The 25,478-nt window shown below is 42.3% G+C and overlaps 1 long non-coding RNA gene across 1 annotated transcript; it reads left to right on the plus strand.

Annotated features, from left to right (window-relative positions):
* The first annotated feature begins 15,962 nt into the window (after positions 1-15,962).
* On the plus strand, positions 15,963-20,677 carry LOC123327786. The gene is made up of 4 exons (XR_006542482.2): positions 15,963-16,353; positions 16,915-17,116; positions 18,395-18,693; positions 20,104-20,677. It is a non-coding gene; the product is annotated as an uncharacterized LOC123327786 (long non-coding RNA).
* The last annotated feature ends 4,801 nt before the right edge of the window (positions 20,678-25,478 follow it).

The following is a 25,478-nucleotide window of genomic DNA, read 5'->3' on the forward strand; positions in this document are numbered from 1 at the left end:
GTTGACTAAACATGGGTAAAGAAAATAATTTATGGTGGCAAAGCCATGGAGACCAGGTGTGAAATAGCCAGAGATGGGAGATCAGCACCTCACTTTGTGCATGGTTCTTTGTCAGTTCAATCAGTGTCTTCTCAGTATTGCAGATCAAGACACATATAGGGTTCATATAGACATATATGAAGACCCCTAGAGGGTTGCTGCTGCTACTGCTGGTAAGTCGCTTCAGTCGTTTCTGACTCTGTGTGACCCCATAGATGGCAGCCCACCAGGCTCTGCTGTTCCTGGGATTCTCCAGGCAAGAACACTGGAGTGGGTTGCCATTTCCTTCTCCAATGCATGAAAGGGAAAAGTGAAAGTGAAGTCGCTCAGTCGTGTCCGACTCTTAGCAACCCCATGGACTGCAGCCTACCAGGCTCCTCCGTCCAGGTTAAATAAACTGCTAGACCTTGTATGTCTTTTAAAAGGCAAAAACAAAAAGCAGTAAAGTGCTGGAGCACTGGCTGCAGGTGAATGTGACTTTTTTTTCAGTAAAATACAAAAGATAGGGTAGAATCCCATTTATTATTACTTCTGGTCAGTGAAAATCATAGGACTCTCAAAATTAAAATTCAGGATGGTTTGAAAATAGAAAGTCACTTAGTCTGTTTGTACTGCTGTAACAAATTCCCATAGTCTGGGTAGCTCACAAACAACAGAAATTTCTTTCTCACAGTGCTAGAAGCTGTTAGTCTGAGATCAGGTGTCAGCAAGGTCAGGTGAGAACCCTCTTCTGGGTCACAGACGTCCCACTGTGTCCACACGTGGTGGAAGGGGCTAGGGAGCTCTGGGATGGGGATGGGGGCGACTCTTTTATGGGAGCGCTGGTCCTGTCTATGGCCTCTCTTCCTGTTCTTAAAAGGGCATTAGTCCCATTAGGAGAGCTCCAACTCACCACCCGCATGTTTGGTAAGTCACTTCAATCATGTCTGACTCTTTGCAACTCTATAGACCGTAACCCACCAGGCTCCTCTGTCCACTGGATTCTCCAGGCAAGAATACTGGAGGGGGTGGCCATGTCCTCCTCCAGGGGATCTTTCCAACTCAGGGATCCAACCCGCGTCTCTTATGCCTCCTGCATTGGCAGGTGGGTTCTTTACCACTAGTGCCACCTGGGAAGCCCAGTTGCCTCCCTCTGATGTCCTCCAGGGCTCTGCCTCTCCCTCAAACCTTGTCTCCTGTGTGTTTGGCTTTTGAAAAACAAACCCTGGACTTTGTGTTTCCCATCTCGCCCAGTGTCAGAGAAACGTGGGCAGAAGGAGAGAACGGAGAATGTTAGTGAAGAAAAAAAAAAAACAAAAAACTGAGTGAACAGCACAGACTGTCACCCACCACAGTGGCTTGAGAATCATGCATGGAGTGTCTTCTGGACCCTGAGGTGGCACACGTGGCTTCTCCTTTCTCACTGCCCTGGCTTGGGACTGCGGTCAGATGCCCAGGTTCCAGCTGCCCTGTCTCACATCAGGTAATGCTTCAAACCCATCTTCCTGAGGGAAGGTGCAATAACATCATGAAACGAATCAGGTCAAAATAACTTGCTTTCCAGGAGTCACTGAAGTAGAATGATCTACAGCTGGTGACGCCAAGGTTCATGCAAATATTGTTTCTGAAGTTTACACGAAAGCTTCATCTCTAAAATAGGGCTTCCCTGATAGCTCAGTTGGTAAAGAATCCGCATGCAATGCGGGAGACCTGGGTTTGATCCCTGGGTTGGGAAGATCCCCTGGAGAAGGGAAAAACTACCTGCTCCAGTGTTCTGGCCTGTATAGTCCATGGGGTCGCAAAGTGTCGGACACGGCTGAGCGCCTTTCACTTTCACTTTATCTCTAGAATACAAATACTGTCAGGTGGTAAAAAAAAAAAAGAAAAAAATAGTATAACTCCTTCTCTACATTATTTCCCTCCAATATCCCCAGAAATCATGGATTATAATTTAATATACTATAAACTAAAACTTTATTTTTTAAAAACATACTCTTTATTTTTTTTTAATTTTATTTTTTAACTTTACAACATTGTATTGGTTTTGCCATATATCAAAATGAATCCGCCACAGGTATACATGTGTTCCCCATCCTGAACCCTCCTCCCTCCTCCCTCCCCATACCATCCCTCTGGGTCGTCCCATTGCACCAGCCCCAAGCATCCAGTATCGTGCATCGAACCTGGACTGGCGACTTGTTTCATATATGATATTATACATATTTCAATGCCATTCTCCCACATCATCCCACCCTCTCCCTCTCCCACAGAGTCCAAAAGACTGTTCTATACATCATTTTATTTTTTAACTTTACAATACTGTATTGGTTTTGCCATATATCAACATGAATCCGCCACAGGTATACACGTGTTCCCCATCCTGAACCCTCCTCCCTCCTCCGTCCCCGTACTCTTTTTAAAAGAATCAGTTTCACTCACTGCAGGCAATGTGGCTCTTTCTTTCTCTAGGCTCTTTCTTTCTTTTTCTATCTAGTTCAGGCACTTTGGGGACTGAAGGCCTTCCTCTGGCACTTGAACTGCTGGGTTTTAATATGGGTTTTGATGCTGGAATAAGAATGGAGAGAGATGTCCTCAATTCTTTCCATTTCTGATTCTAAAAGAAGACAGTCTGGTTGATCTTTTATTAGCTGTGGGCTAAACAGCGCTCTGCTTGGCTTTGGGTTAACAGCCCTGCAGAGGTGTCCCCACACCTGCCTCTCAGATAAAGAAAGTGAAAGTGTTAGTCGCTCAGTCGTGTCCAACTCTTTGGGACCCCATGGACTGTGGCCTGCCAGACTCCACTGTCCATGGGCTTTTCCAGGCCAGAATACTGGAGTGGGTAGCCATTTCCTTCTCCAGGGGATCTTCCTGACGTGGGAATCGAACCCCAGTCTCCTGCATTGAAGGCAGCTTCTTTACCAACTGAGCCACTAAAGAAAGTCCCACTAAGTCTGGCCTTTGTCAGCAGAGTGCCTTAGATACCCTGGGTAACGCCACTAACAGCAAGGGCTGCAGTCAGATGTCCTGGAGGGCTGGCCAAGGCCCCTAGATAACCAGGAAGAACACATGCAAGTTAGTGGGACTGGCCAGTGCTGGCGGAACTCATAGAGTCAATTCTCCATGCATTTCCCACTTGATGAATAGACAGTTTTTGGTTCTATGCATTTTTGTGGATTGCTGGAGGATTTCTGTAGCAAATATTTAACATGGAACAAGCTGGGCTTCTCTGAAACCAAGTAGGTTTTTGAACTGCTTGTTTCAGTTGCTGTGAACTCAGGAAATGGCTGTTGATTTTATCCCCAGCAGAACTTAATGAGAGAGGAAGTTTGTTGCCATAACATCCAAGCTTCATGTCAAGGTCAAATCAAGATTATATTTTGTATTACTCACTGTTTGGGTTACTTATGTTTTCTGGGCTGGTATTTTAGTAGCCCTGTAACAGGGAGTAGGTGGCACTAACTATCCTTATTGTTGGAATTGGTTAAATTTTGTCACCTACTTATTATCAGATCCTTGACAATAATCTGGAAGTTTCCAGATAAGGTGGGGTGAGAGGACTAAAACCACCATGGGGAATGCTGGCAGAAATCATTGCAGGCTGCAGCAGGAAGAATGGAATTTAACAGACTACACTTATTTTCTCCCATGGATGATAAAGTTATTAAAAAAAAAACCCAGCCCTGTCTCGCCTAACACCATAGACTTGTAATTATAGCTGGTATTTTTGAGCCACTCCTATGCCAGATTTTTTACATACAGTTAATCCTCACAGAAAACCTTCAAAAGAAGCATAATGATCCATATTTTACAGGAGACTGAGGTTCTGAGTGGTTAAGTGACCTGTTTAAGGTTACAGAGCTAATAAGTGGCTAATTCTAGTAAGAATCTGGATTTGCCCAACACTGGAGTCCATGACTGACTATTTTTTAAAAACATTATTTGGCTGCTTTAGATCTTAGTTGCAGCATGTGGGATCTAGTTTCATGACCAAGAATCGAACCCAGGCCTCCTGCATTGCGAGTGTGGAGTCTTAGCCACTGAACCACTAGGGAAGTCTCCATGACAGACTGTTTTAAGGTAGAGACTAGAGCTACATACGAGAGAAGGCAATAGCAACCCACTCCAGTACTCTTGCCTGGAAAATCCCATGGATGGAGGAGCCTGGTAGGCTGCAGTCCATGGGGTCACATAAAGTTGGACACGACTGAAGTGACTTAGCAGCAGCAGAGCTACATACCCTAGTTAATTTAAGGCCAGTTAATTTAGCAAGGGCTTCCCAAGTGATTCTAGTGGTAAAGAATCCACCTGGCAACGCAGGAGACATAAGAAACATGGGGTTTGATCCCTGGGTTGGGAAGATCCCCCGGAGGAGGGCATGGCAACCCACTCCAGTATTCTTGCCTGGAAAATCCCATAGACAGAGGAGCCACAGGGTCGAAAAGATCTGGACATGACTCGAATGACTGAACACGTACACACACGCACACACACACAAACAATTTAGCAAAGCTCTATTAACTAAAAGAGGAAAAGTTGTTATTTAATGATGAAAATAGCAACAACTATCGTTTTGGGGGCATGTGTCGTTAATATTTTTAGGAACTTCATTCCTTTCTTTCATTCAAATCACAAAACAGCCCTAGGATATATTGTCTGCCTTTGTAGATAACAATGATACTCAGGTTCCCCAGCACCCTTTCATGGATCAGTTTACTAACAATCAGGCCTCATACAGGAAGATCAAGCTCTGGGTAGATAGGATATAAAATAATAAAATGATAGAATCTGAGAACCAAAAGATAGAGTCATGGTGACCTTGTCTAACTCCTCTATTTCACATATGGGAAAACTTAGGTTTAGATCCTTACTCCCACCATTTGATCTAGTTAGTTACAAATTCAAGACAAGAATGCAGGCTCCATTCAGTGAATTCATTTTGATGTGCATGCCTACTATGTGCTATGCATGGCCAGGTCTCCCATCTCCCAGATCCAGGACCTTTCTGTCAGACCTTGTGTGGAAGCAGGACATGGGGCCCAACATCGTGAAGCTCACCCCTCCTTCTGCAGGGGAGGATCCTGTGACCTGCAGAGGAAAGAAACAAGTGATGATGGGTTGAAGCAGGAACTGTGTCCATTCATTCATTCATCCACTCCTTCATACTATCCACCCTGTTGGGGACCTACTTGTATACTGGGGACCAGTCCTTTCTTGAACTATGAAGTATGACAGACGTGCACATAACTCCTGGACGCTGTCAGACCTTGTGTAGAAGATAGGATGTGTCAGAATTGTATAAGAAGGTTGTGTGTGGCCAAGACATGAACTCCAAGTCATGGGACTGAGACATAATTGGTGAGAAAAATTTTCAACCTGCTGTGAAGCCAGAGAGAAGCTGCAGCATCAAGTATCACTTGATCCTAAGACTGAATGTCAAAAATACCATTCCCAGTGACATTTTTAGAGTTACTTGTCCTCCACAAACTGAAGTCCAAGCATTTTGACTGGAAGTTCATTGGATGATGTATTTCAATGCAGTTAATAAAGAAAAGCATCTTTTTTTTTTTTTAATAACAGCAGGCCATAGTCATCAAGTTCATGACTTGTAAACTGCTGGGAACATTTTTGAAGGTAGGAGTGGCCCCATCAAGGGCTTTTCTGGTGGCTCAGACAGTAAAGAATCTGACAGCAATGCAGGAGACCTGGGTTCAATCCCTGGGTCAGAAAGATCCCCTGGAGAAGGGAATGGAAACCCACTCCAGTATCCTTGCCTGGAGAATTCCATGGACAGAGGAGCTTGGTGGGCTACAGTCCATGGAGTTGCAGAGTCAGACATGACTGAGCGACTAACAGTTTCACTTTCACCAGGCACAAGGCAGGCCAAGGGTGCAGTCTCCTCATTGACCTCAAGTGCATGAGATCCTCTGTGTCTTTTCAAGCTGAAAGTGTGAACCTTTGAACCACTTTATTTATGAGATCTTTTGGCTCTAAATATTTGCTCATAATTTAAGAAATCTGTATTGAATGAAAACTATGCATGACTGAAAAAGTCAGGAGTCAAAGAATCAAGTAACTATCCAAAGTTAAATAACTAGTTAGCAGCAAACTTGTATAATAGGGAAGAACCTTTGTATTCTACTACAAGTTAATCACTAAAGGAATGTTGCCTGTAAGCTTAGATTATACTTAATGGCCCATCAGTGTAAACCCTGCCTCCCAGGTAATCCTGCCTCCCAGGTAATGAGTATGAGGCTAATATACCCTTGTTTAGCTCTTAGGAAACATAATGACCAGGCTCACCTGTGAATGCCTGCAGGAAGGAAGAAATTAACATATCCCATCTAGAAACTGACCAGAACCAGGAAATGTTTGACTTTACTCCCTCCCTTTTAGTATAAAACAAGTCTGAATTCTAACTCAGGCAGAATGGTTCTTTGGGACACTAATCCATTGTCTTCTCAGTGTATCCAGTTTGCAAATAAAGTCGCTATCCCTTGACCTGACACACTGATTTATTGGCCTGTCATACTGTAAGCAGTATGAGCTTGGCCTTGGTAACACTTGGACTGGAGGCTTCCATCCAATTTCTCTTTCATTCTACCAGTTAGCTTCTTTGGACTCTTTCAACACTATAAAAAAGAGTAGTGATATTGTGCCCTCCTTTGCTCCAGAGTAAGAACGTCAGCAGAACGTCTTGCAATCCTTGAGGAAGCAGATGTAAAATTAGGGTTTAGAAAGGCAGGCATTAGCTCAGGCAGCATATCTCAAATTATAACAGGTTGCATAATGACATTTCTAAATTTCTCCAATTTGACATTGGAAATGTGCCTTCCTGTGCAGAAATGCAATTCCACTTCCTGGGCCACAGGAGAAATGAGACTTGATTGGCCTGCCGTTTTTGGTTGGATAAATGGATAATAAGATTCTCCCTAGACTTTTCTAACTGTGTGTTCACAAGCATATTTGCTGCGTTAGTGGAAAATAAGATTGTCTTTATAATAAAGGCTACCAGGCTGAGGCAAAATTGATTCAGTGTTTGAGAATCCTAACTGCTAATAGAAATACAGCTATATGACTGCTTAGATCAATATATTGGATCAACTGCAAATGAATGAATGGTTAATAATCACCATAGAAAATGCATTGCCCCATCTCTGATGGCTCTGTTGACTTAACCATGCTATGGGGCTGGGGATGGACAGAAACATGAAGAAGGAAAGAAAGACAGGTATCTCCTCTAACTGGAAGAGATACCTGTCAGCAGGGAGAGAGCAGGGTTGTGGGTCAGGACTGTGGGCCTGGAACTGCAGGCATATTGTGAAAGCAAAGGCAGTATGGGGTACGGCCATTCTTTGTCTCCTAGTCAAATTTATCTGGATGTGCCTAAGCAATGACCTTGGGCAAACAAAGACTTTTCAAATAGTACATGCTTCCTGCCCTTTATATACATTTTCTCCTCATAGAACTTTTGTTTTGCTGCCAACACGACGTCATTCCTTTGACTTTCAGCACAGCAGCTTCAAATACATCCTAATGTCCAACATCATGAGCTCGAAAGGTGCCTGTTACACGAGACAGTTCTGTTGCTTACCAGTGAGGATGCACCTCAAGGGCCAACAGTAAATGTGTATTTAGTGTAAATGCTCAACCTAAATCTCCACCGCTGCATCTTCCAGCCCTGATAAGAAGCTAATGGTTAAGAGTGCTACACCCCAGCCCGCCCAGCAATTTTGCAGGGTGTGGAAAGTTTAATACAAGGCTTGCATTTCAGCGTTCTCTGGGAGGAGTGGACCAAAACCTTGCCAGGCGTGAGACAGTTACCTGGGCAACTTAAAATAAATGCATGTTTTCCAAATGCATGCCACGTCTAAAGCCTCAAAATTGGTGGTGAGAGGAGTAGGGTTGAAACGGGGCAGCTGTAGGGTCAGGGGGCACTCCAGGTGGTTCTGATCTACAGCCAGGGTGGGAAGACATTCCGAGGTTGAATTCTGGGGGAAAAAATAAAAAGAAAGATACATAAAATAGATAACCAACAAGAGCCTGCTGTGTAGCACAATAAACTGTAGTCAATATTTTGTGATAACCTATAATGGAAAAGAATCTGAAAAAGAATATATATAACACTGAATCACTTTGCTATACACCTGAAATTTATACAGCACTGTAAATCAACTATACTTCAGTTTTTTCTTTAAAAAAAAAGATGGTAACAATAACCCTGTGTACGAGACAGCAAAGGAGACACTGATGTATAGAACAGTCTTATGGACTCTGTGGGAGAGGGAGAGGGTGGGAAGATTTGGGAGAATGGCATTGAAACATGTAAAATATCATGTATGAAATGAGTTGCCAGTCCAGGTTCGATGCACGATACTGGATGCTTGGGGCTGGTGCACTGGGACGACCCAGAGGGATGGAATGGGGAGGGAGGAGGGAGGAGGGTTCAGGATGGGGAACACATGTATACCTGTGGTGGATTCATTTTGATATTTGGCAAATCTAATACAGTTATGTTAAGTTTAAAAATAAAATAAAATTAAAAAAAAATTAAAAAATTTAAAAAAAGGACCAAAAAAAAGTAAAATAAAAAGATTTGGGGGACTTCCTTGGCAGTCCTGTGGTTAAAACTCTACATGCCCGGTGCAAGGAGTACAAGTTCGATCCCTGGTGGTGGAACTAAGATCCCCACATGCTGCACAGTACAGCCAAGAAAAAAAAAAAGGAGAAATATTGTAAGTCATAAGATTTTCCCCCCTGAATAATAACTGCTGAGACACTTTAGGAATCTTTATAAAATCTATTGTTATGATGCCCTGTTCAATTATGGTCCTGCCCTCAATTTATACTGTGATCTTTTTGAAGGAGGCTTTGGATCCTGTTAAGTCAAACATTTTGAACAGTTACCATGTGCCAAGCCCTTTGGGCAACTCAGTGGGTCAGACCTATTTACTGTTCACAGGAAGCTGACACTGAATCTAGACTGTGGAAGATGAGACTCTTATACATGACTCATCAGATGATAAGCTGCAGATCAGAAGAGCCAGAGGTACTGAGGAGCTGGTCCTGGCTCACTTTGATCCTGGTGATGCTGCTCACGATCTTCCTAGGAGGCCAGTGAGCCGTGCCTCCTTAGTCGTGTATGACTCTTTGTGACCCCATGGACTATAGCCCACCAGGCTCCTCTGTCCATGGGATTTTTCCAGGCAAGAATACTGGAGTGGGTTGCCCTTTCCTTCTCCTTCACCAGGGGATCGTCCCGATCCAGGGATTGAACCCATGTCTCCTGCGTCTCCTGCATTGCAAGCAGATTCTTTACCCACTGAGCCATCGGGGAAGCTCAGAGGCCAGGGAGGACTCTTTTCCAGTCGCCTGCTGCTTTTCTTTCTCATAATGGATGGAATGCTCAAGGATGCAGTGTCTGCATGCTGAGTACAGCTGTCCCAAAAAGCGTAGGACTGAGCTGAATGGAAGCACCTCCCAGCCTCTAAGGAAAGAATTGAAGAAAGGCTGGAATAGCCGGTCTGTCCATAGATCCATGGGAGAAGTGCTCAATGAGGCTATGGGTTTAAAAAAAGAGAGATGATGCTAATAAAGAGAGAAAGGAATCAGAAGAGCCAGGAATTCTGCCTTCTGCCAGGTACACTGGGAACCCAGCACGTGCTGTTTGCCCAGCTGTGAGTTCTGAGCCTAAGGATCCAACCCTCAGCTTTCCGTCCTGGGGTCTCTCCGTCAGGTTGCTGGTTTTCTTGTTTATGCATGGTCTGTTGCAAGGCTAGAGGTCTACTGCTGTGGTTTTTTTGTTTTGTTTTGTTTTTTTCTTTTACTATAAGTAGCTTTATTTTATTTTATTTTATTTATTTATTTAAATTTTATTTTATTTTTAAACTTTACATAATTGTATTAGTTTTGCCAAATATCAAAATGAATCCGCCACAGGTATACATGTGTTCCCCATCCTGAACCCTCCTCCCTCCTCCCTCCCCACACCATCCCTCTGGGTCGTCCAAGTGCACCAGCCCCAAGCATCCAGTATCATGCATCGAACCTGGACTGGCAACTCGTTTCATACATGATATTTTACATGTTTCAATGCCATTCTCCCAAATCTTCCCACCCTCTCCCTGTGGTTATGAAACTGCACGGAATCATCTCGGGGGTGGGAGGCTGGGGGGTGGGCAGGGTGGGGCAGGAGGGCAGCCCCAAACTGCAGAAAATTTTAAGACCAACAGAACCAAACTGTATCATTGGAGACCACAGTGAGTCGGGGAGTAACCCGGGCTTCTATGCAGAAGGGCGTGTCTGTGAAACAAGATTATTTGCATTCTTGTTTTATTTTCTTTTTTATTTACTTATTTTTAACCATGTTTTCAAAATTGAAGTATAGTTAGTTTACAATGTTGTGTTAATTTTAGGTGTACATCAGAGTGATTCAGGTGTGTGTGTGTGTATATATATGTATTCTTTCTCAGACTTTGTTTTAGAGATTATTGTAAGATATTGAGTATAGTTCCCTGTGCTGTACAGTAGGCCCCTGTTTATTTACATTCTTGTAAAATGAGTGCTGGGGAAATGTGGATGGGATCCTGGAGTAAGTTCAGTAGCTAAGTCTCTTTTAAAGATTTGAAGAATTCTAGAGATGTACTATGGAGTGGTGCTGGTTATTTCAATAAAGAAGCAACGTGTGTTTTCCTTTTAAACAACTAGAAAAAAATATATTTATGTTTATCTCAAAACTGGAGCCCAAAGATTGATTCTGAAAATAATGAATGTCCAAAACATAAATAGTTTTTCATTTTTTTAAAAGAATGTGATAGTAGGTAATGCCACTAAGTTCATAGTAGGTAATGGCATTTCTTATACAATGCTCACTATTAGCAGAACTAACTATTTTTGGCTGCACTGGGTCTTTGCTGCTGCATGGGCTTTCTCTAGGTGTGGAGAGCGGAGGCTACTCTCTAGTTGGGGTGTGAGGGCTGCTCATTGTGGTGGCTTCTCTTGCTGCAGCTCAATAGTTGTGGCACATGAAGTTAGTTGTCCCGCGGCATGTGGAATCTTCCCGGATCAGGAATGGAACCCGTGTCCCTGCCTTGGCGTGTGAATTCTGAACCGGCAGGGAGAATTCTAACCCTAACCCTAACCCTAACCCTAGCAGAACTTTCCATCCAGATTTTAGTGTGTAAGTCAATGACAAGAGACATTCATTTATGTACACTGATCTGAAAAAGGGACTTTTCCGGAGCTTGAATGGCCCCAAAATATGGCATTTAGTGTAAAAAAAAAAAAAAAAAAAAAGAAGGGAGAACATGGGTTTCTGATTTCTAAAAAGTCAAAGATCAAATATCCTTGACACAGTAACTTGTGATGTTTTAACCAGAAAGCAAATGACCTCTAAAGGGTCTGCCAGCCAGACACCTAGTGTCAGACTGTTTTTCTGATGCACTGATGTCCGTCTCAGCTATAACTACTCAGCAGCGCTCAGCATGGCAAGGAAATGCAGTGTAAGCCTTAGCGTGATAGCAGAAAGTCTGAGTTCTTCCAACAAGGGTGTCTAATGCTCAACATGAAGAAAATACGTTTTCAGAGACCTGAGAATAGGAAAGAAGGTAGCTATATGTGTGTATATGGGCTTCCCTGGTGGCTCAGCAGGAAAGAATCTATCTGCCTGCAAGGCAGGAGATGTGAGTTTGATCCATGGGTGGGGAAGATCCCCTGGAAGAGGAAGTGGCAACCCACTTCAGTATTCTTGCCTGAAAAATCTCATGGACAGAGAAGTCTGGCAGGCTACAGTCCATGGGGCGCAAGAAGTCAGACACGACTGAGCAACTGAGCACACACGTAGGTGAGTATATGGCTAAGAAGAGTTAGAAAAACAAAATATATGGCCCACCAGCTAAAACCTGAAAACGCTGGGACTTCCCTGGGGGTCCAGTGGTTAAGAATCTTCCTTCCAATGCAGGGGACGTGGGTTTGATCCCTGGTCAAGTAACTAAGATCTCACATGCTAGAGCCCCTGCTCTGCAACTAGAGAAAGCCTGCACACTGCAGTGAAGACCTAGCACAGCCAAAAAACACACAAGCAAAACAAGCTAAAAATCTTGTGTGAAGGTTGTCCTAAGGCTTCTGGGATGGATCCCTGGAGAGCTAAGCAGGGCAGATTTGCCCTCTCCAAGGGCAAAAGGGACACTTTACAATCCCCACCCAGGATCTACAGGATGCCCTAGGGATTTGTGAGCAGTTCCTCAGCCAGTCTGCCTGCCCGCTCAGCTCACACCTCTGGAAAGGCCCTGCAGCATCAATTTCTCCCCTTGGAAAGTCAGCTTCAGAAGACCAATTGAATAGTACTCTACAGTTTCATGACCTTATTATTTATTTTAAAGGAGAAGCCTCTGGTTTCTTTCCACTGGGGATGAACATGATTAAGTCAGCAATTTGATGTCCAGGAGAAGAAGTAACCAAAATAAAATTTTCCACCAAGATCATATCTCAAGGTGAAATTTGCTTCCTTGTCACCAACTCTGTCATCACGCTTTCAGACACTTGTCTTCATTTCGTGATTGGCTCAGCAGGAATCATCTCTCTTTTGAGTGTGTTTAATCAAACTGACTGTAATCAACCACACGTGTTCATAGTTTTCTTTACGCAACTTGCATTTTGACTCTCCTGGGTGCCAGCAGTCAATGGATGAGAACTCTGCTTGTTCAGCTGCTTGCATTCCCACACCACAGATTTCATCACGGCACTTCATATTTGAATCTGGGTACTCATTGATTCAATTCCCCACATTTGAAAATTCGCTTTGAATATTACAGCTTTACCAAAACATGGAGAATTCAAGGTGGCTTTGGATAATACTCTGTAAAGACACTTATGATCTTAATATTTGTCTAAGTATCAATAATTCCTCATGCCGTGTCAAGGGCAGGGAATAGGAAATTAACCTGTAAGAAGAGGGGAACAAGATTATGGAGGTATTCATTCACACGATTAATAGTTCAACAGCTTATTTTTTGTCTCGTGATTCCATGGGTTGCCTGGGTGATTCCACTCATCTCTCCCAGCATCATTCATAGGACTGCATCTATGTGACAGATTGGCTGGGGCCTGGGCTCAGCGGGGGCTGTCGGCCAAGGCACATTGATCTTAACCGCAGGTAGCCTCTCCATGTTGCTGCCATCGTGAGGGGCTCTAGGCAACATTCTCAGAAGAAAGTTGCTAAGAGTGGGAAAAGAGCTGTAAAATCTTTTTTTTTTTTGCTTATACATTTTTTTTTAAGATTTTTTTTTTTTTTAATGTGGACCATTTTTAGTCTTTTTGGAGTTCGTTCCAATATCGCTTCTCTTCTGTGTTTTGGTTTTTTGGAGAGGCATGCGGGATTTTAGCTCCCTGGCCAGCAATCGAACCTGCGCCCCCTGCACTGGAAGGCAAAGCCTTCCACCCTGGACAGCCAGGGAAGCCCCTACTACAGCTTTTAAATGAAGCTATAAGACCTACTGGTGTCACATTTTACTGGTCAAAGCAAGTCGTGAAGCCAGCTCAGCTCCACGAGGAGAGAGAAGAGGCTCTGCCTCTTGGGGAGAGGAGTGGCAGGGTCACCTTGAAGAAAGCTTGTGCGATGGGAGACACTGATGCTGGCATTTTGGGAAACTGTTTACTCTACCTCCTAACACAGTTCACATTCTGGCCACACACCAAATACACTCATCACCACCTTTCTCCATGGCTCATCACTCAGCCATAGAAAAAACTGAATGCCTTTTGCAGCAACACAGACGGACCTAGAGATGATCATACAGGTGAAGTAAGTCAGAGAAAGACAAATATCATATGATAACACTTATATGTGAAATCTAAAAAAAGATACAAATGAACTTATTTACAAAACAGAAAGAGACTCACAGGCATAAAAAAACAAACTTCTGGTTACCAACGGGTGGGGAGGGATCAATTAGAAGAAGGGGAGGGAAGCTTCAGAGGGGGTCTAGGAGACCCCGGCCTGGGTCTCCCGGGGCTGGGTGCCCGGTGGCCTCAGCCTGACTTGGACTCGGGTGAGCAGGACCTGGGTGAGCAGCTTTCTTCAAGGTGACTCTGCCACTCTCCCCAAGAGGCAGAGCCTCTTTTCTCTCCTCTGCAGCAGCCCAGGGACACTACCACACTGACTTTTTAGGAAATCACAGCGAATTAGGGAAAAATATCTCCCACAGTCCATTCCATGAGCAATAACCGCTTTACATTTGGCATATATCCTTTCAGATTTCCTGTATGCATGTTTATTTGCAAACTTAAAAAATGGATTATACTGTTCATACTGTTTTATAACCTGTCCTTTTTCATTTAGTATATTGTGTGTGGCAAAAAAAAAAAAAAAAAAAAGCAGATATACACGATATAAAATAGACAAGTTCCTACTGTTTATTTGTACAGGGAATGGTATTCAATATCTTGTTATAAACTCTAATAGGAAAGAATCTGAAAAAGAATATATAGATATAAATATCTGAATCAATACGCTGTATACCAGAAACTAATACAACATTGTAAATCAACTATACTCCAATAAAAATTAATTTAAAATAGAAGACAAGTGTTCTCCTCCCTCTATACTCAACACACAGTAATGACACAAAGACAGGAAAGTTGCAAATAGGTAAATGATTATATACTTTGCCTCTCCTGGCCCCTGAAGAGAGCAGAGAGTAAATGTGGAAAAAGTGGGGAAGTTCTGTGTTCAGGCTGATGGCTTAGAATCGTGCGCAGTCATCTGGTCGTAGTTGTGAAACCACCACCATCTCCTGAGCGCTAACTAGGGCCAGGCACTGTTCTGAGCAGTCTCCACACACTTTCTCATTCAACCTTCTTCGCTAACTTGAGAAAAAAGGTACCTTTTTGGGAATCGAGGCTCAGTCGTGACAGGTGAGATAACTTACCTAAGCTCTATGGCTAAAGTATTTAAAGGTGGGAAAGTTGAAGGTGGCTTTGAACTTTCTGGTTTGGATATTAACCAGAATAGCAAAAGCAGAACAAGGGATAGGAGATGGAAAAGTTGAATTAATCCTTGGATGTATGAATGTTGAGGTCCCTGCAAGATATCAGTGGGGAAGAGCTGAAGGTTAGAAACACAGACTTAGGAATCATTGGCCTTCATGGGACCCTAACACGAGTCTTCCCAGAAAAGCAGCTTGGGGATGAAGTGGGCAAAATTCAACAGCTGCCCAGTTCTTGCTCGTTATGGTTGCAAGTTGCTCCTCTGTGGCTGGTGTTTCTAATATATCATGTTATGGGCTATGGGTAAGGGGGTGGGTGGGTCAGGGCTCAGTTTTCTGCCCGTTGTGATACAATAATTTGGATCTCAGTTCCTGTAAACTTGCACAAGAAAGCTGTTTCTAGTCAGAGATATGAATTTAGAATATTCTCCTCTCTGTGTCCAGGAGAGTGTATTCTTTGCACGCTCCCACATTTGAGGAAAATTGGATTTGGGGTCCATGGAGAGCCTCATTTCCTTGTGGAGAACAGTTCTTGTGTTTTAGTTTACCACTGGTTTATTTGTAAATCAACTGCAATTGAAAACATGTAAATATATCAACTGCTGGGACATCACCTAATTATAAATTAAATAAGCACAATAGCCTCTCAAAGACTGGAAAACCGGGAGGACGGCAATACTTCAGAGATCCATGATGCCTTCAGGGGAATTGTGCTTGCCCCCTGGAGTGTTTCGTGCGGAAGTAGACCTAAAAAACAGTTGTGCCGTGTTTCATTTTGATTTAGAACCACGCTTTTAAAAAATAACAGAAATAACGGGTTTTCACTGTGAAGTCCATTTTCATATTTATCTCGTTACAAGGTTATATAACCCTTTGGTGTGGGGTAGGCAGGAACACAGATGGTACGGTAACCATAGCAACGCCACTTAGGCTTCTTTTCTGCCTGTCAGCTCTTTTCAGCATCATGTTCCTTCTAAAGCAGAGGCTCGCTCTCTCACACACACACTTCCCTCCTTTTCTCCTCTCCTCTGCACTCTCTGCCTCTGACCCAGCTCTCTCAGCAGCCTAAAAAACGATGAAGACATTTTATACTGCTTCCTCTTAGTTTTTCCATCTCTATTCAAACCTTAAATATGAATCTGAATTGTAATGTTTCCATCCTAAGACTGCATTTCTTACTTATCTCTCTTTTACTTAAATAGGAGATAAGGCAAGAAAAGCAATTATAAGAAGAGAAGCTACTGAAATGAAACCATTTTTCTTAACCTTTGAGTTCAGGCAAAAATCACCCAAGTCCAAATAGGCAAACATGTCCCCTCAGGACTCTCAGAAGTGGATTCTGTGTCTTCTTTAGGTAAATCTAACTTCCAGCCATCCTTCCATTAAAAGTCTCCCTGAACTCTCCATCCCATTTTTAGGTATATTCATTAAAGATTAGATATACTAATTAAAATATATTTAGGTACGCTGCTGCTGCTAAGTCACTTCAGTCGTGTCCGACTCTGTGCGACTCCCTAGATGGCAGCCCACCAGGCTTCCCGTCCCTGGGATTCTCCAGGCAAGAACACTGGAGTGGGTTGCCATTTCCTTCTCCAATGCATGGAAGTGAAAAGTCAAAGTGAAGTCGTTCAGTCGTGTCCAACTCTAGTGACCCCATGGACTGCAGCCTACCAGGCTCCTCTGTCCATGGGATTTTCTAGGCAAAAGTACTGGAATAGGGTGCCATTGCCTTCTCGGATATTTAGGTATATTTTTTCATAATTCAAGACATTTTTATTCAACATTGTATATTGTAGAGCACATTTAACATGATTATTTTATGTATTCAGTCATATCTAGATAGTTTAACAATTATTCACAACTTTCATTATTTATTATAATGATTACTAAACATTTGCTTTATTGGCCCCTTTAGAAAGCATTGACAATAACTTCACTCATCTCTGCTGCTGCTGCTGCTAAGTCGCTTCAGTCATGTCCGACTCTGTGCGAGCCCAGAGACGGCAGCCCACCAGGCTCCCCTGTCCCTGGGATTCTCCAGGCAGGAACACTGGAGTGGGTTGCCATTTCCTTCTCCACTCATCTCTATCAACATAATTGAGAACTACCTGGTTTAGGTATGTTAAGTAAAATATATTTTGGTATATTAATTAAAAATCTGGAGCCTTTCAGCTTGCCCCTCTGTAACATCACTAAGCAGGATTAGTCGACAAGCACACATTGAGTTTCTGCCTCTCAAAAATTAGGTCCTCTGTGAGATTACTTTAGGGTCTTTTCTGCCTTGAAACTTATCTCTGTGCAGAGACTACATTTTACCTCTTTCTTGTTTTTCACCTGCCACCCCTCAGGGAGGCTTTCCTGACAGAATCTTGGCTATTCTTAGTTCCCTGTATACATCTTTAGTTGTGATTTATTTTGACTTGCTTGATTATACTTGCTTATTGTCTGTCTCCCAATAGGCTCTATGGTTCTTGAGAGAAGAGGCCATGTTTGAACTGTTTAATAATGTTTTCCTATTATCTCATGTAGGAGTTGGCTCATTTTAAGTATTAAATACTTTCCAAATAAATGAATGAATGTTTCCTTTTGGGTGAACTCCTTTTAGATTTGGTTGTAAAATGAAACCAAACCCGTTTTTCTAATTTGACGTATTGGCATGACTTCCATTTCCCTTTTCCTTTGGCTGCTAGGAAGCTCAAGGTAAGGCTCAATTGGTGTAGCTGTATGTACTTCCTTCTGTATATATTTATTTCCTTTCTTTTTCATGGCTTTTATTTATTTATTATAATTATAGTTGCATAGTAAAAAATATATTGTTTTTATATTTTCTATTTTAAGCCACCTCAAAAATCTTCTTGAAGGCAAGTACCATATAATCATAAATAAATAAGGATAGGGGTCTTCAGAGCAGAATGACTTTTCAGGAATCTCACAGAGAGAATATTGCATAGTGTGAATGGTTAGCCCTTAAATGTTGACATGAGCAGTGACCAAAGAATCTGAATATATTGGTAGAAAATTGAAAAGGCCTTTTTACTCTTAAGCTATGCCAAAGAGTATTGAGTGAGAATAAGTAAACATTTCATTTAAAAAAATGATCACTTTTATCTGTGAAAGAGTTGAATTTTTAAGGATAAAATCCACTTGCATTGCTGAGGCAATACTTTATTAAAGTTCATATATATATTTTTTTTTTTTTCCTTGCAGACCCATTTAAAATTCCTTGTCTCTGTGGCCCATTGGGTTCCCTGCCACCTTTTTTTAGGGAAGAAAAATTTGCCTTAAAATCATGATTCATGGGTTTTACCACCTTGGGTAAATAGGGTTGCCAGATGATCGAAGTTTGCAGATTCAGGGCGTAAAAACCTTCAGCTGACACTGAGATCTGTTTACAGCTGGTGGAGGGGAAGAGACTGAGCTTTAGGAGTCTCCTGAGATGCTTTTCAGTGTCTGTGGTCAGAAGAGGAAGCTGTGATGACGGAGCAAATCAATGACATCAGTGTCACCTGGGAGGTGGTGTGACAAGTAAGGATCTATTAATAGAAAGGACAACTGGGAAAATGTCACACTTAGAAAACAAATGATTTGTGGCAAGAGAAGCTGGGAACCCATTTCAGGTGAAAGGAAGAATAACTTTCCTCAGCAACAAGAAGACAGATAGCATCTGCTTCTGTGCCTCAGGGGATAGGAACGGGTCAGTGTGGCTTTTCTCCCTGGCATGGGGGTGTGGGTGGTGAGTGTGGCTACTGCAGGTTCTGGACAGGAGCTTGAGTAAGCTCCGGGAGTTGGTGATGGACAGGAAAGCCTGGCGTGCTGCAGTCCGTGGGATCGCACAGAGTCGGACACGACTGAGTGACTGAACTGAACTGAACGAACTCAAGAATGGAAAGAAGGGCCAGTGGCTTCCTCTGATCCTGATTCTCTGGGGCAGGGGAGTGTAGCCAGGGGACAAAGGGAGAGAGTGCTGCCTTCTACCTACTGTTACTGTTCCTCTATTCGTAGCAAGACAGAGGGTGGCCATCACCTGCATAGAGTCCTATCTTGACTCTTTGAAAACACTCCGTGGACAAAGCCCTCATTTTCTCTACCTTCATTATTTCTATGACTCTGGGCTCATGCTGGCCTAATAATAGGATGCATTGTTTTTTAGGAGTTTGATAGAATGATGTTTGATAGATTAAAAGACATGTGCTACTTGGAAGGAAAGCTATGAAAAACCTAGACAGCATATTTAAAAGCAGAGACATCGCTCTGCTGACAAAGGTCTGTATAGTCAAAGCTATGGTTTTTCCCATAGTCATGTATGGATGTGAGAGTTGGACCATAAAGACGGCTGAGGGCTGAAGAATTGATGCTTTCAAATTATGATGCTGGAGAAGACTCTTGAGAGTCCTTTGGACTCCAAGGAGATCAAACCAGTCAATCCTAAAGGAAATCAACCTGAATATTCATTGGAAGGACTGATGCTGAAGCTCCAATACTTTGGCCACCTGATGCGAAGAGATGACTCTTTGGAAAAGACCCTGATGTTGGGAAAGAATGAAGGCAGGAGGAGAAGGGGGTGACAGAGGATGAGATGGTTGGATGGCATCATTACTCAATGGACATGAGTTTCTGCAAAATCCAGGAGATAGTGAAGGATGGGGAATCCTGGCGTGCTACAGTCCATGGGGTTGCAAACTGTTGGACACAACTTAGGGACTGAACAACAAATACCGTTGGGCTCCAAGTTTATTGTTTTGCTGTGGATACCCAGTTATCCCAGCACTGTTTCTTAAGAAGACCACTCTTTTCCCATTGAATTTTCTTGGTGCCCTACTAAAAATCAATTGATTCTGACTATATTCGAATATCACCTCTCTTGATTACTGCAGGACTGTAGTAAGTTTGTAATTAGGAAGTGTGAGCCCTCCAACTCTGATCTTTTTAAACATTTCTTTGGCTATTCTAGGTTTCTTGTATTTCCATATGAATTTCAGATTCAGCTTGTCAGTTTCTGCAAAGAGCCGACTATGATTTTAATAGGGATTGCATTGAATCTGTAGCTCAATTAGGAGAGTATTTCCATCTATACAGTATTAAGTCTTCCAATCTTCCTTCGTAGCTCAGTTGGTAAAGAATCTGCCTGCAATGCAGGAGACCCGGGTTTGATCTCTGGGTCAGGAAGATCCCCTGGAAAAGGAAATGACAACACACTCCAGTATTCCTGCCTGGAGAAGAATTTCTTGCCTGGAGAAGTATTGTCCCATGGACCGAGGAGCCTGGAGGGCTACCACCCATGTGGTTACAAGAGCTAAACACGGCTTAGTGACTAAACCACCACCACCCATGAGCACATGATGTCTTTCCATTTATTTTAGGTCCTCTTTAATTTCTTTCAACCATGATTTTTAGTTTTCAGAGTATAATTTTTATACTTCTATTAAATTTGTTCTTTAATATTTTATTCTTTTTGATGTTATTGTAAATTGAATTATTTTCTTAATTTCATTTATGGTTTGTTCATTGCTACCAATGTACAATTAGTACAGTTGACTTCTGTAGTATATAAATCTGTGTCCTACAACCCAACTGAATTAATTTATTAGTTCTAATAGTTTTTTAGTAGAATTCTAAGGATTTTCTGTATATAGGAATGATCATATCATCTGCAAATACAGCTAATTTTTTTTTCTTTACCAATCTAGTCCTCTATTTATTTTCTTGCCTAGTTGCCCTGGCTTAAAACAGCCAGTGATAGGTGCAGACATCCTTTTCTTGTTCTTGCTCTTTAGGAGAAAGTATATAGTCTTTCATCATCTGGTAGAAGCTTTTCATAGATACCATTAATCAAATTGAGGAATTTCCCTCCTATTTCTAGTTTATTGAGTGTTTTTATCATGAAGGTTAAAATTCTGTCAAATACTTTTTCTGCATCTATTGCAATGTTCGTGTGGTTTTTGTCCTTTATTCTTTTGCTTGATGTGTTACACTGATTGATTTCTGATGTTAAGTTTGAGCATTTAAAATATGCTTACAGGCCATTTGTGTTCTGTTAAATACTATTCATAGCACTTGCCTTTTTTTCTGCTGGTTGCTTGTCCTTTTCATACCACTTTTAATACTTTTTTATATAGCCTAAATATCTTTATCAGTTATAATTTAGCAAAAATTTTCTCCAAATTTTTTGTCTTTTCTTTTTATGAAGTCTTTTGATGAACAGTAGATTCTTAACCATGTTATACAATTTAAAAACCTTTATAGTTTGTGTCCATTGTATTGGAGATCTGTTTTAAAATTCCTTTTCTTCAGGAAATGAGTGTATTCTCCTGAAATGTCTTGCCAGTCACAGTTAGATCTTGACTCCCAACTAGGGCTTTTTTTTTTTTTTTTAACATGTGAGGTAGGATCAGATGTTGTATTTTCCCATGTGGATGTCCAGTTGTTTTGGACACAGTTAATGTGGCTCCTCAGATTCACTCAGCCTCACCTTGCTCAGGGTCCTCTGCTGATTACTCTTGATGAGCTCCTGATGGCTCCGTGGCTGCTGTTGCTAATGCCTCATCTGCCGGGAGCTGGCATATTGCATATTGAGTGCATATTGCATATTGCATATTGAGTGCAGCACTTTCCACAGCATCATCTTTCAGGATCTGGAATAGCTCAACTGGAATTTTATCACTACCGGGAGCAGGAGCTCCGCCCATGGCAAAGGTCATGAGGAAGGAGGCTCGGCATACGCAAAGGCGGGATCGAGCCTCAGGAGTCCCCCTGGAAATTCTCGAGCATCTACCCCCAAAACCAGAGTCTGCCTACTTTCTGCTTTGTGCTTTCACCTACACCTCTGACTTTACGGGGGGCTGTCCCCCACTACCTCTCTCTGAAAAAAGAATTAGCTTACAGCTCCAGTTAATAATTCCTGGGTGTGACAGTGTTTAACCTACAAACTCTTTTGGAAATCCTCTAGCCTGCCTGAATAGGTTTTTCCGGCCACATGTGATTGTTCAGAGCCTCCCAACTGTGAGAGGCAGGAGATGTTCTAAACTGTCTAAACACAGATTCTTTTTAGTAGTTAAAAGATTGATTAGAAATTGTATTGGTGAAGGGTTTTTCACTTATTGAGCCAATGTTTGCTGCTAAGTCTCCATACTCCTTACCTACTGTGTCCTTGGCAGTGTATTGATTGATATAATGTATAGGGTGTATAGAAATGTAAAATGCAGCTTTGTCCAATGCTTTTTTGGAGGCTGGTGCCTGACTTTGGAATAATCACCTTTAGAGAAAAATAAGTGTCTTAAAATGTTAACAGGCCTCCTGGCCAGAAGATGATGTAATTCACCTGAACTTTTGCATATGATAAGTTTGAAAGCCTGGCTTCGATTAGGACCAGGAACTGCTGTCCTTGCATGACTCCACCCCTTCCCCCATTATCCTCTATGCACAACTTAAGGTATAAAAACTACTTTGGAAAATAAAGTGCGGGCCTTGTTCACTGAAACTTGGTCTCCCCATGTCTCTCTCTCTCTCAAATTCTGGCTGAGTCTCCATCTGGAGCGCAGAACCCGCCATGCTTGCTAATTATGCCTGGGCTTCTAAGATCCAACCGGGGAGGCCTCAGTGTCTCCTCTCCTTCGGGAGAATGGAAGGACGCCTGCGGCCTATGTAAGTGGTGCAAACTTCTTGTCTTGAAGTTTTATTGGTCTCCCGCGTAAACCAAGCTACTCAGCCTCTTTTCTCCACTGAATTTTCCTACTGAGCTATCCTCATTCTATTACTCTTTATATCCTTAATTAACGTTTAATTAAGCAGTTGTTTCCTGACCCTCGCCTACGCCGTCTCTCCTTCGAATACCCTGGATCAGCTGGGGCTGGACCCCGGCACTCATCTATAGCGCTGCCACTGTCTTGACCTTGCCCATGGAAAGCAGCAAGTCCAGCATTGCCCCCATCATGTCTAGTGCTGTGGGAACCTCAATGGGTCTGGAATCCAGGCTGTATGGTCAGGTCAGTCAAGATGGCTGTTCTCTTGTTCTCTGTACATCCCCTGATGGACTGGTCCTTGCTCCACCTATATCCTACTCACATGACCGACCTTCCCTCTTAGTACATACTTGCCCCATCCCAGATAGTGATTGTTCTAAACTTTGATCAGAGCATCTTCACCACGATAGCTTTATCAAAGGGATGGTGAAGGGCATGCACCTCTGCTGGTTTCCTTGGTAACAGATGAACAAACGGGATGTCAGTTCCCTCTATACACACCCCTGTCCCCACCCCCATGGCAAAGACCATCACCACGTCCTGCCTGCCATGTGCTGCACATGGTGGGGTGTTGCTCCAGGATCTTGTTTTAGACATGTAAGGTCCCCCATCCGTTAAACCATTAATGTCTCTGATGCTTCCTGACTCTGAGCTCTTCCTTCAGTTGTGAGGCTGGACAGGTACAGTGCTTGCAGGCCTGCTGGGTGCAGCCCAACATGGGCTCAAACTGAATGGACCCATGGAGTCTCTGGCTCCTCCTGCCTCTGCCCATTCTGGACAAAATCCAATACTACCTAGAGGTGGCCCAAAGAGAGACTGCCTGAAACTGTGCTGGGGGTCATGCTTTCGGAGACAAACTTTGACCCAAAGAGGAACAGAAAACAGGAGTGAACCAGCAGATCAAGTCTTTGCCCATCCCCCCACCTGAAACATGATGCATCTGAACACCCTGTCTTAAAACGTCCAGCATGACTGAGCAGTGAGCAGCCAACTGTGTCCTTATGTGAAGCTGTGGCTAGCTCAAAAATATGTTTCCCCTCCTTCATAGTCTCAATGCCCCCTTCCCTTTTTAATCACTTTTTGCCCCCCAGAAATTAGATCTCCCAGTAACATAAAAGACCTTAAGCTTTTCCCTAGGCTCTGGTTTCTAGAAAACCAGGATAAGATAATTATCTTAGACTTTCCTTTACTCACTTACCTGCAATGCCTGTTATATCATAAATCAGGGTTCTCTGAATGTACCTGTTTCAAAAGTGTATATTTTGTTCCATTGATCTATTGTGTAGCTCTACTGATACCACTCTTTTTTTTTTTTTTTGGTGGTTTGTGGTCATCAGCTTTATTTATTTATTGAAAAAAAATTTTTACAATGCTGTGTAGGCTTCTGCTGCACAACAACATGAATCAGCCGCAACTGCACACTTGCCCCCTCCCTCTTGAGCCTCCCCCCACCACCCATCCCACTGAGCTAGGTCATCAGAGTGCCAGACTGGGCTCCCTGTGTTACACAGCTATCCATTCTACACATGATAATGTACATATGTTGATGCTACTTTCTCCATTCGTCTCACTTTCTCCCTCCCCCACTGTGTCCACAAGTCCATTTTCTACATCTGTGTCTCCATTCTTTCCCTTCAAATAGGTTCAGCAATACCATTTTTCTAGGTTCCATATATATGCGCTAATATACAATATTTGCTTTTCTCTTTCTGACATACTTCACTGTGTATAACAAACAGGCTCTAGGTTCATCCACCTCACCAGAACTGATTCAAATTCATTCCTTTTTATGCTTGAGTAATATTCCATTGCATATATGTACCACATCATGTTTATCCATTCATCTGTGGATGGACATCTAGGTTGCTTCCAAGTCCTGGCTATTGTAGCAGGTGCTGCAGTGGACACTGGCGTACCTGTGTCTTTTAGAATTGAATACCACTCATTTTTAATTTTATCATATATCCCCCAATTCATCTTCAGTTGACTTGGGGTCATAATATATCATAAATATAATACTTACTTAGATCCAGTTCATTAATACTTTGGCAAGATTTTGCAGCTATGTTCATGAGCAGAAGAGTTTGCATAAAGATGGAATTATATGATAAAATTCACCTGTAAACTTTATGGGTCTTAGCATTTTTTTCAGGGAAAAATTTTAAATTACTGCTTCAGTTTCCTTCATGGTTAAAGATTATTTCTTGTACTGAAATATGTATCAATTTTAGTAAATTATATTTTCAGTTTCATGAGCCGTAGAGTATGTATGTATAAATATAAGTATCTACAAATCAATATCAAAAAAATCAAATAGCAATGGATGTGAACAAACCCTTCACAAAATAGGAAATGCAAGAAAAATGCTCAGTTTCACTAGTAGTAAAGGAAATGTAAATTTAAGAAAAAGTGGATGCTATATTATACCCGTAAAATTGGTAACAATGTAGTCTGATGATACCACATGTTGGGAAGAATTTGAAGCACTGGGAACTTTAACTTATTTGTGAGATACATGTTGTTATAACTGCTTTGAAGAATACATGTTACATGTACGTGCACAAGGATAACATGTGTGTCCCCAAAGATATCATCAGGTATATTGATGAAAAACTGGAAGCAACTTGCCTATAAATAGAAGAATAGAAAAATAAATTTTAGTATAATAATACAGTAGAAAAAGAAGAGTGAATACTGAATGCAATATGATATCCCAGATTAGATTCTGGAACAGAAAATG

The sequence above is a fragment of the Bubalus bubalis genome, chromosome 10 (genome assembly GCF_019923935.1).
Source record: "Bubalus bubalis isolate 160015118507 breed Murrah chromosome 10, NDDB_SH_1, whole genome shotgun sequence".
Taxonomy (NCBI): Eukaryota; Metazoa; Chordata; class Mammalia; order Artiodactyla; family Bovidae; genus Bubalus; species Bubalus bubalis.